A 12,224-nucleotide genomic window follows, 5' to 3' on the forward strand; every position below is an offset into this window, starting at 1 on the left:
CAGGCTAGATATGAGTTCTAGACCCGCAGAGGTGTGATAGTATCTTCCTGATACATCAGAATATATGTGTTTTTAACCGCTTCCCGACCGCCCACTGTATATTCACGTTGGCATTTGCTGGGCTCTGTGCAGTGCCGACGTGAATTCACGGTGGGTGTTAAAAGCGCGATCCGGGTGTCTCAGAGTAGCGCTGACACCCGGATCGCGCTGTTAACCCTTGCCTCTGGTCCTGGAGTCATGACCGGGACCTAATTGGTTCAGGTCCCAGTCATGTGATCGCAGGGAAAGCTTGTTGTAGCAACGAACTGGAAAGTTTGTTACTACAACAAACTGGAAAGTTTGTTGCTACAACAAACTTTCCCGGGGACCGATTGCGGGTGCTTCAGTCGGTTATAAGGCAGAACCGGAGGCCATACAACGGCCCCTGGGTCTGCCATGCACAGCAGCCTATGAGAACCAGCCGGAGGCCGGTCCTCATAAGCTTCCTGTCAGTGTGACTCTCAGCGTCACACTGACAGTTTATAATACGTTACACTACCTAGGTAGTGTAATGTATTATAGCAGCGATCAGTGCTGCCAGTCTTCAAGTAAAAAGTAAAAGTAATAAAAATGTTTTATAAAAGTGTAAAAACAAGTTATAAAAGTTACAAAAACAAAAAATGCTTTTTTTTCCCTATAATAAGTCTTTTATTATAGGGAAAAAATTAAAATGTTAAAAAAAAGTACACATATTTGCTATCACCGCGTTCATAACGACCAAAACTATAAAACGATAATATTATTTTTCCCGAACGGTGAACAGCGCAAAAAAAATAATTAAAAAACTATGTCAGAATCGCAATTTTTTTTGGTCATCAACCCTCCAAAAATATAGAATAAAAAGTGATCAAAAAGTCGCATGTACCCTAAAATAGTACCAATAAAAACGACAACCCATCCCGCAAAAAACAAGCCCTTACACAGCTTTTTTGACTGAAAAATAAAAAAGTTATGCCTCTCAGAATATGGTGACACAAAAAATAAATAATTTAATCGAAGAGTAATTTTATTGCGCAAATGCCACAAAACATAAAAAAACTATATACATCTAGTATCGCCGTAATCGTATCGACCCGCAGAATAAAGTAAAATTTCATTTATAGCGCACGGTGAAAAGTGTAAAAAAAAAAGACAAAAAACATTGTCAGAATTGTTTTTTTGTCACTTTGCTTGCCAAAAAAAATCTAATTTAAAGTGATAAAAAAATCACATGTACCCTAAAATGGTACCAATGAAAACTACAGATTGTCCCGCAACAAATAAGTCCTCGCACGGCTCCGGTGAAGAAAAAATAAAAAAAAGTTCTGGCTCTCAGAATATAGCGACAGAAATTATGCAGTGTCCAAAAGCTGATAAGATCAGGCGCCATTTATCAGTGCGACATTGGCCACATATCTGCGGATTATTATTTATTTACCGAATTATTATACCCTCTTATTATGTCCTGATGTACTCTGCCCAATTCACACATACCCCCACTTCTTGAACTGAAATAAAAGCAAAACCCCAAACAGAACAGTTACCAAGCAAACTCTGCGCTCCAAAAGCCAAATGGCGCTCCCTCCCTTCTAAGCCCCACAGCGTGCCCAAACACCAGCTTACGTCCACATATATGATATTTTATATCTGGGAGAACCTGCTCAACATTGTATGAGGTACTTGTCTTCAGTGGCACAAACTGGGCACAACATATTGTGCGTTAAAATGGCATATCAGTGGAAAATTTAAATTTTCACTTTGCACCATCCGCTGCACATTAACGCCTTCGCGCACCACGACTTAATAGCATGTCGTGGTGCGGGGGGTTATATATGGAGCGGGCTCATGCGCTGCGCCCGCGCCATATTCTGCAGGTGTCCCACTTTTGGGGGATTTCCACTGTTTTGGCACTACAAGACCTCTTCAAACCTGACATGGTGCCTAAAATATATTCTAAAAAAAGGAGGCCCCAAAATCCACTAGGTGCTCCTTTGCTTCTGAGGCCGGTATTTCAGTCCCTTTTCACACTAGGGCCACATGTGGGATATTTCTAAAAACTGCAGAATCTGGGCAATAAATATTGTGTTGCGTTTCTCTGGTAAAACCTTCTGTGTTACAGAAAAAAATGTATTACAAATAATTTGCAGCAAAAAAAAAACAATTTGTCAATTTCCCCTCTACATTGCTTTAATTCCTGTGAAATGCCTAAAGGGTTAAGAAACTTTCTGAATGCTGTTTTGAATACTTTGAGGGGTGCAGTTTTTAATATGGGTTATGGGGTCTATCTAGTACATAAGGCCCTCAAAGCCGTTTTAGAACGGAACTGGTCCCTGTAAAAATCGCCTTTTGAAATTTTGTTGAAAATGTGAGAAATTGCTGGTAAAGTACTAAGCCTTGTAACGTCCTAGAAAAATAAAATAATGTTCAAAAAACTATGCAAGTATAAAGTAGACATATGGAATATGTGAAATAGTAACTATTTTGTGTGGTATTACTATCTGTTTTACAAGCAGATACATTTAAAATTAGAAAAATCATAATTTTTGCAAATTTTCTCTAAATTTTGATGTTTTTCACAAATAAGCAATGAATTTATTGACCAAATTTTCCACTAATATAAAGTACAATATATCACAAGAAAACAATCTCACAATCACTTGGATAGGCAAAAGCATTCCGGAGTTATTACCACATAAAGTAACACATGTCAGATTTGAAAAAATGGGGCTGGTCCTGAAGGCCAAAATGAGCTCGGTCTTGAAAGGGTTAACATGTATATCTTCTATAGACAATATCTAGTATAACACAACCATATCTCAGGTACAGAGGGGAGGAACATCTCTGTTCTTTACCCGCTGTTTTGTAGTCAGGACTCCCCTTTTATTTTTAATATCATTTTTAATAGCTATTCAGTCTTCGATTAACCCTTTCAGGACCAGGCTAAGTTTAATTTTTATGCTTTTGTTTTCTTACTTCCCGCCTTCCAAAAGTCATAACTCTTTTATTTTTTCGTTGACACAGCCATATGAGGGCTTAATTTTTAAAGGACAAATTTTACCATATCTCAGGTACAGAGGTGAGGAACATGTCTATTATTTTACCCTCTGTTCTCTAAAGTCAGAAATCCACCTTTTATTTCCAATAGAATATAATTGTTATGGTCCTTTTGGCCATAAAATTTGGCATGAGGGGAGGCTAGTGAGGGCGAGTAATGTATTTGACCTTGCATTGTTACTGGCAGTATGATGACAAGAAACCCAGGTTTGATGCAGGTTTCTTTTAGTAGGCCGGTAATGTTTGCAAAACGACCAAAAGGAAATACAAAAACTGTTCTTAGCAGAGAGGCACAGTCACTTAAAATATTACACAAAATGGCGGCAATTTCAGGCAATGCAGGAAATGGGGTTTTACCAGCTTGGTTTCCTTGGGACAGAGCTCGGACTCTTCCCTGATACAGGGGTAACCCATCGTCTCAGCAACTAAATAACAGGGAGGCTTCACGCAACTTCCACTTGTTACATCCAATGCTGCCTCTTTCACAGCAATCATCTGTGGGGAGGTTCCTGCACTCCACCGCCACAGCAATGGGCCCTCTCTGGCTTCAGGGCCTACTCAGCCCTGTTTGCACAATAGTTGCTGATTTATGGGTCGCAGCCCTTGCACCTGAACCCATTAGGTGGGAACAGTCGCCTTTTATCAAATTTAAAAACAGCCCCTTTGTGAGTTATTCAATGTTCCGACACTGATTACATGCCCATACTACACTGTTTTTGCACACTAAAGTAAATAATAAAGACAGTGCCCGAGCCGGTTTTCCCGGTGCCTGCAATAAACAGGGTCAGCCACCATTGTCTGAACAGTGTTACATAGCAGTGAGCTTTGCTGGCGTGAGCATCTGCACAGCTCAGAACATGTAAGCACAGGTCCTGTGACTAAAACAACACATAAAAATGCTTCCTGGCCACTAGGTGGCAGCATCACAATGGAAGTATATATGCATATAGTGACCGCTCATCTCCTCTAGTCCTGGACCTATAAAGGAAATACAGTGTTAAAATGCATAACACAAAAGCATTGAAAGAGACAGAAAAATCTATCTCTACATTACTCCATACGGCTCCTCTCGTGAATAGGGGAGACTCCCTTCAATACCTTTCATTGCCCCCTTGCCTTATTTGGTGTCATTCCCGGCACCAGGAAAAATAAGCAACTAAAATAACTGAACAAAAACATAGATTCCTTTCACACAAATTGGGCCTTCTTCCGACAGTCTCTGAAGGCCCTCTTAGACTCAGTTCAGGCCCTCTTCAAAGTTACTTGGGCCTCAGGCTCAAAGCTTAGTAGTTACAGTCTCTCACAGGTGAGGCACATACTTAACAATTGCAGTCTCATACTCAAGGTCCCAGGACTCCCTTCTTTGTCTCAGTCTGATGCACAGCCTCTTGTCTTTCTCTTGCTGGGAGACTCCTCTCTACCCGCCTCTTGAACGCTTCCTTGTGGCGCATTACAGCTACTGAAATGCAGCCTTTCCTGGCTCCACAGCCTCTTGCTGGAGCTAGTCATCTTTCTTGAGGGAAAGGTGCACTTGGCAAGAGCGTACTCATGACGGTACAAGGGCGACAAGGGGCCACACAAACACTCTCCTATCTAATAAATATACAACGACACAATTAAAATTGGAAGGTGCTTGTCACAGCTTTATTGAATGTTTTCTTTTACAGAACCTGAGAATATATAAAAACAAGTATAAACATAATTAACATATTAAGATTATGTGGCTAAGTCCTTGACAACCTCCAAAACATAAATAAAGCAATACCCTTAAACCACTAGCCGTGACCATATAAGCTACAGTGGCGTCACCACGGGTATGCTAAAGCACCACGCTTCCCAGGGTCCGCCCCTTAGAGAAGCCCAAATCCATAGCTTTAAAATAAAACCAATATATTGTGTCAAAGACAGCAATATATAAAAACATAAATAGTGTTGCCAAGGACCCGCCACAGCATGAAAACTTGACTCCTTAAATTTTCATGCGCCGCCACACTTGAAAACCCAACTCCAGGCCTTCTTGGAGGCCAAAATTTAAAACATCCAGGCCCACATCTGTTAAGTGAACCCCATCCTTTCCAATGTACGCACCCCGATCCTCCAACAGTGGGTGACGAACTACCAACCCACCATTGAGGCGAACAAACTTGGCCACTGTCTTATTAATCTTATCCCTGGTTCTATTCAGCGCCGACAATGACTGCGCATTGCGCCATTTTACCCGCTGTACAATTTCGGACCATATAATCAAAAGCCCAGGATGGGCGTCTAAAAAACATAAGAAGTCCCTCTTAATGTTCCTAATGAGGTTCCGCATGGGATAACTCCCGATGTCATTACCCCCAGCATGAATTATCAAAATATCAGGTAGACCCCAGGACCTAACCGCATCCTGAAACAAAGGCCTTACCTGATCCCAGGTCAGGCCACGAACTCCGAACCAGTGTACCTCCACCTCATCCTTATCTAAATCCAAATACCTACCATTCGGACGCACACGGGCACGCCTTTCAGCCCAGTAAATATAGGAATGGCCAAGAAGCCAAACCACACATTTTGCAGAACCTGAAAGCAACAGAAAATTAGTGAAACAGAACAAGAATGACATCCCCACCCAAAATAAACCCAAGATAAAGAAATCAAAATTCCAGCAAATGCGGCCTAACATAGGAACGAAAACGGCTGGACTCCCAGCGGCCAATCCTCTTAACTGAAGCAGTGTCGAGCCCAAAACAAGAAACCTCAGTAGCGGCTCCAATCCTAAAAGAATGTGAGCTGTAATCCAGATGTGAAAGGCCCAAACCTTGTACGCATTTCTTAAAGACAGCAATAAATTGATATCTGGACAATGCTGACCCATCCGCATGCACCAGCAAAGAGGAAGAACCCTGAGGACACATAGCCATGAAACGCAGAAAACACCCCACTGGGCACGATTCCCCCTCATGAATTTTAGTCAAACAAATCTCAAAACCTTTTCCCTTCCTGTCAGTTTTGGAATGATACAACATTATTCTCAAACACCATCCCGAAAAACCACATCGGTTAAATGAATACCGCCCTGCCCCCTTTTTGAGGGACTAGCCAATTCGCCAACCCGAAAAGCATCATAGAAAGCCCAAGAAAAAGCCAATTGAAACAACAACCTGTTAAGGATCTGCCAGGCACAGCTTCTGTATCCACGCCCATAGGTAATCAGTCTGCACCTGCTTCTATGTCTGTGAGACTGGCCACAGCCTGGCCAGACGGAGCTAGCTCCCACCCTCTGTCTATTTATACCTGCCTTTCCTGTTCCTCCTTGCTTGTGATTCTTCTCATTTTGTTTCCTGGCCCTGCTGCAGCTTCTTGCACCATTTGACCCTGCTTCATATTGACCCTGGCTTACTGACTACTCTCCTGCTCTGCGTTTGGTACCTCGTACACTCCTGGTTTGACTCGGCTTGTTCACTACTCTCCTGCTCTGCGTTTGGTACCTCGTACACTCCTGGTTTGACTTGGCTCGTTCACCACTCTTGTTGCTCACGGTTTTGCCGTGGGCAACTGCCCCTTTTCCCTTGCTTCTGTGTACCCTTGTCTGTTTGTCTGTCGTGCACTTATTGAGCGTAGGGACCGTCAGTCGCCCAGTTGTACCCCGTCGCCTAGGGCGGGTCGTTGCAAGTAGGCAGGGACTGAGTGGCGGGTAGATTAGGGCTCACTTGTCTGTTTCCTTACCCCCATCATTACACAACCTCTCATAATCTGAATGGGATATCCTGCGCAACTGAGAAAAAAGTCCCTCCAACATTGCAAAAGACACCGGCCTACGCTTATCCTTCCCGTCATGTCCTTTCTGAAAACCCTGCAGAGCACGCCGTGTCAAATAAATGCTTAGTAACATCCATACAACCAATTAACTTAAAGGAAAGTGCCGCTACTGACTTAACAACAGAGGAAACTGAAGACCCACTCTCCATAAGAGATAACAAAAACAAAACATCCCCCTAAGGCACTAAACGGACTCCCTTGACTACACCACAAATCCTCCAGCCGGAACCATCTCACCCTGATCTTGTTATAAGCATCCGACGTAGCAGGGGCCAGCGAACATTTCGCCCACCATATCAGACGAGCGACACCACCCTCCAAAGGTGTTCGGGGCAAGAAGCCGGATCCCTCTCCGCCTCTGGAGCTAGCCGACGGAAATGATGCCACTGCAACCGAGATAAAGCATCCGCAATGTCATTGGAAACACCGGGAACATGATGAGCCCTAAATAGAATGTTCCACCTCAAGCACAGTAGGACCAACTGGCGTAACACTGTGATCACCGGGGGGGAATTGGCAGACAAACTATTAATAGCGCACACGACTGCCATGTTATCACAGTGAAAAACCACTGACCGATAGGACAAAAGGTGTCCCCAAATTTCCACCGCAACTAGAATGGGAAACAACTCCAGAAAACAAAGGTTACCTGTCAAACCACACTCCCTCCACCCTAGTGGCCAAGTACGAACACACCATTTCCCCTGAAAGTACGCTCTGAAACCGATAGAACCAGAAGCATCAGTACACAATTGTATCTCCACATTCGAAAGTCCCGCTGCAATCCATAATCATCTGCCGTTATATTCTACCAAAAAGGAAACCCAAACCCTCAAATCCGCCTTATGCTCCTTGCCAAGGCAAATAAAATGGTGGGGACTTCTAACACCAGCAGTTGCTTGCGCCAAGCGCCTACAAAAAAAAACCGGCCCATAGGCATAATTCTATAGGCAAAATTGAGTTTCCCCATTAAAGATTGCAGGAGCCGCAGGGTGATTTTTGTTTTCACCAGAGCCTCCTGCACCGTTGCCCACAGATCAACAAGTTTTGCCTCCGGCAACCTACATTCCATTGCCTGGGAATCAATTTAATTTCCCAAAAAAAAGAGCGTCGTGGTTGGTCCCTCCGTTTTTTCAAACGCCAACGAAACCCCAAAGTCATCAAAAACATCAATCACAGCCTGTAAATATTGCACACGACGGCCGAGCCGCAGGGCCGACACAAAAGAAGTCATCCAAATAATGAATCACTGCTTTAGAGCCGGCTCGTTCATGGACCACCCACTCCAAAAATGTGCTGAAGGCTTCGAAATAGGCACAAGAAATAGAGCACCCCATAGGAAGGCACCTATCAATATAAAAAAGGCCATCAAACGAGCACCCCAGCAAGTGCATGGATTCTGGGTGCACTGGCAAAAGGCGAAACGCAGACTCCACATCCACCTTAGCCATCAGCGCCCCCTGCCCCGCCGTCCTAACCAAACGAACCACCTCATCAAATGACGCATAGGAAACCCGCGTCAAAGACTCATCAATATCATCATTCACCGAAGAGCCCTTCGGATAAGATAAATGATGTATAAGCCGAAATTTTCCCGCCTCCTTCTTGGGGACAACCCCCAGCGTGGAGACACGCAAATTGGAAATAGGAACATTAGAAAAGGGGCCTAACATTCTACCCAACAAAACTTCCTTCCACAACTTGTCTTGTACCACTTCTGGATGATCCCGCACCGAACGCAGATTATTAGCCATCAAAACCCCCACCCCCGGGGAGAACAGAATCCTAAATCCATCCCCAAAACCGTTCAATAACAGCTGCGCCTTCTCCCTGTTGGGGTACATCTTTAGCCAAGGCGTCATAGCGTCGAGGTTGACTGGACTCACCCCCTTTAGCAGGACGATCCCCTGGCTTCGTCGTGCCTCCTCGTGCCCGCTTAAAACACTTGAAGACGGGGTGGTTACCACCCCTACACCCGGCACATTCGTGTCTATAGACACAATTAGTTCCCAATTTACAGGTGCTCTCGTTGTAGAGCCAGCAGACCCCTTTTTTTTTAAAACTCCCAAATGAACCCGCTCATCTAGACCCGCCGAGTTAGGACTGAAAGGGTTATGCAAACCCGCGACTTCAACACGCCCCCTCCTGACCAGCCCCCTTTGGTGTAGTCATAAGGCGCATCCAAAGGCTTATGTCCTTATGATCCCACCACAGGGATGACTGAACCGCCATACGCTGACGAAACTGCTCGTCATATTTAAGCCAAGCAGTTCCCCCATACGTTCTATAAGCCTCCCAAATAGAATCTGGTAGCCTAATAATACGCTGAGCAGCAACGCCATTGTGTGGTCAATGCAGGGAAATGCACACTATGTCTATTATATATTTTAGAAAGTTTGTTTGAAGCCCGATTGTGATACGCTAAACAGCAGAGCCATCGTGTGGTCAATGCTGAGAAATCTCACTAAATTGAATGTAATGCAGGCAGCCTAGTGATACGCTGAGCAGCAGCACCATCGTGTGGTCAATGCAGGGAAATGCACACTATATCTATTTATTATATATTTTAGAAAGTTTGTTTGAAGCCCAATAGTGATACGCTAAGCAGCAGCGCCATCGTGTGGTCAATGCTGAGAAATCTCACTAAATTGAATGTAATGCAGGCAGCCCTAGTGATACGCTTAGCAGCGGCACCATAGTGTGGTCAATGCAGGGAAATGCACACTATATCTATTATATATTTTAGAAAGTTTGTTTGAAGCCCGATTGCGATACGCTAAGCAGCAGCGCCATCGTGTGGTCAATGCTGAGAAATCTCACTAAATTGAATGTAATGCAGGCAGCCTAGTGATACGCTGAGCAGCAGCGCCATCGTGTGGTCAATGCAGGGAAATGCACACTATATCTATTTATTATATATTTTAGAAAGTTTGTTTGAAGCCTGATTGTGATACGTTAAGCAGCAGCGCCATCTTGTGGTCAATGCTGAGAAATCTCACTAAATTGAATGTAATGCAGGCAGCCCTAGTGATACGCTGAGCAGCAGCGCCATCGTGTGGTCAATGCAGGGAAATGCACACTATATCTATTTATTATATATTTTAGAAAGTTTGTTTGAAGCCCGATTGTGATACGTTAAGCAGCAGCGCCATCTTGTGGTCAATGCTGAGAAATCTCACTAAATTGAATGTAATGCAGGCAGCCCTAGTGATACGCTTAGCAGCAGCGCCATTGTGTGGTCAATGCAGGAAATGCACACTATATCTATTATATATTTTAGAAAGTTTGTTTGAAGCCCGATTGTGATACGCTAAGCAGCAGCGCCATCGTGTGGTCAATGCTGAGAAATCTCACTAAATTTAATGTAAGGCAGGCAGCCTAGTGATACGCTGAGCAGCAGCGCCATCGTGTGGTCAATGCTGGGAAATGCACATTATATCTATATATTACATATTTTAGAAAGTTTGTTTGACGACCGATTGTTACATAGTTACATAGTTTGTACGGTTGAAAAAAGACACATGTCCATCAAGTTCAACCAATGGATGGGAAAGGGGAATTGGAATGGGAAAGGGGAAGTAAAAAAATTCTATACATAGGAGCTAATATTTTTTTGTTCTAGGAAATTATCTAACCCTTTTTTAAAGCCATCTACTGTCCCTGCTGTGACCAGCTCCTGCGGTAGTCTATTCAATAGATTCACAGTTCTCACAGTAAAGAAGGCTTGTCGCCTCTGCAGGTTGAACCTTTCTTTTTCCAGACGGAGGGAGTGCCCCCTTGTTTTTTGAGGGGGTTTTACATGGAATAGGATTTCACCATATTTTTTGTATGTGCCATTCATATATTTATATAAGTTAATCATGTCCCCCCTTAGTCGTCTTTTCTCAAGGCTAAATAGGTTTATAGTTCTTTTTTTTTTTTTTTTATTCTTTATTTTCATGGCTAACAGCCAAATTTTTTACAGTAAATAAAAATACAGATACGCATACATAAGGGAGGGTGAAATACATGTACAAGGTTAGGAATGCATTGAATTGAGTGACATAACCAAAATTTAACCACGTGTAGCAGCCTCGTTATTTCTAGAAAATACTGCTATATACTCCCCCCCCTGTGCACACAAGAGATGATACAAGACAAAATGAGGGAGGAAAAGATGAAGAATGGGCAAGGGGGTGGAGGGGTAGCTGCTCCCCCCGGGACATCTCCGCTCCTCCAGACTGCGTCCAATATGGACTATTCACCAATGCCCGTCTGTCCCAGAATGTCTTTGTAGGAGTCGGAGTCCTGAAATATAATCCAAGGAGCCCAAGTGTGGCAGAATCTGGCATGATTATCATGAATGCTCGAGCTCAGGTCCTCCATGTGCATTATATCGTTGACCTTGGAGACCCAGAGGGACAGAGTGGGAGGAGAGGAATTCTTCCATCACAAGGGAATGCAGTGCTGCGCCGCCATCACTAGATAGTGAAGCAGGGAGAGTTTGTAGGTGTTTGCTGGGGTGTCATAGTGATGGAGGAGGAAGAAAGCCACATCCATAGTAAAGCTGGTATCAGTTACCTCGCAAATCACCTTTTTAACCCGATCCCAGAATTCTGAATGTGTGGAGGAGGGTACCATTGTCCAATCCACATCTCCAGCAGAGAGGTGATACGTTCGGAAAAATCAGATGCAGGCGAACCGGGGTCCCATACCAATGCGAGAGTAGTTTAAAACTAGCTTCTTGGTAGCTCGAGCTAATTGAGGTTTTATGGGCAAGAGAGAGAATACGAGAGCATTGGTTTGTGGTTAGGGTAATTCCCAGATCCGACTCCCATTCAGAAACGTAACCAGGCGCTGGGAGGTAAGGCGGGTTCAGGAGGAGGTGATAGATCGTGGACAATGAATGGCGAACCGGCTCAGAGCCAACGCACAAGTCTTCCAGTGGAGACCTAGGAGCTAGGAATAGCTCAGAGGGTGGTAAAGAGGAGTAGAAATGGCAGAGTTGAAATATGCGCCAGTAACCCAAAGGAAGGAGTTCAGGCATCTGTGTCAACTCCTCAAGGGAGAGCCACTCCGAATTCTTCAGAAAGTGCTCTGCCCTAAATACACCCAGCGCCGCCCAGGACTTGAACACCAAGTCACTCAGTCCCGAGGGAAAAGATGGGTTCCCCAGGATCGGAGACATGGGGGAGCAGAGAGGCAGGAGGTGTGAACGGACCGCTGCAAGGGCACAACATCTGAGCGTGGGACCGATCGTGGGGTGATGATGTAGGGATGTGAGAAGTCCGCGTTTCAGCCATGGAGATACTTCGAGAGGGACCTTCGAAAAGTTTTGTTCAATACCTACCCATGCCTTAAAAGGGGCGTGT

Source organism: Rhinoderma darwinii, unplaced genomic scaffold (genome assembly GCF_050947455.1).
Source record: "Rhinoderma darwinii isolate aRhiDar2 unplaced genomic scaffold, aRhiDar2.hap1 Scaffold_130, whole genome shotgun sequence".
Lineage (NCBI taxonomy): Eukaryota > Metazoa > Chordata > Amphibia > Anura > Rhinodermatidae > Rhinoderma > Rhinoderma darwinii.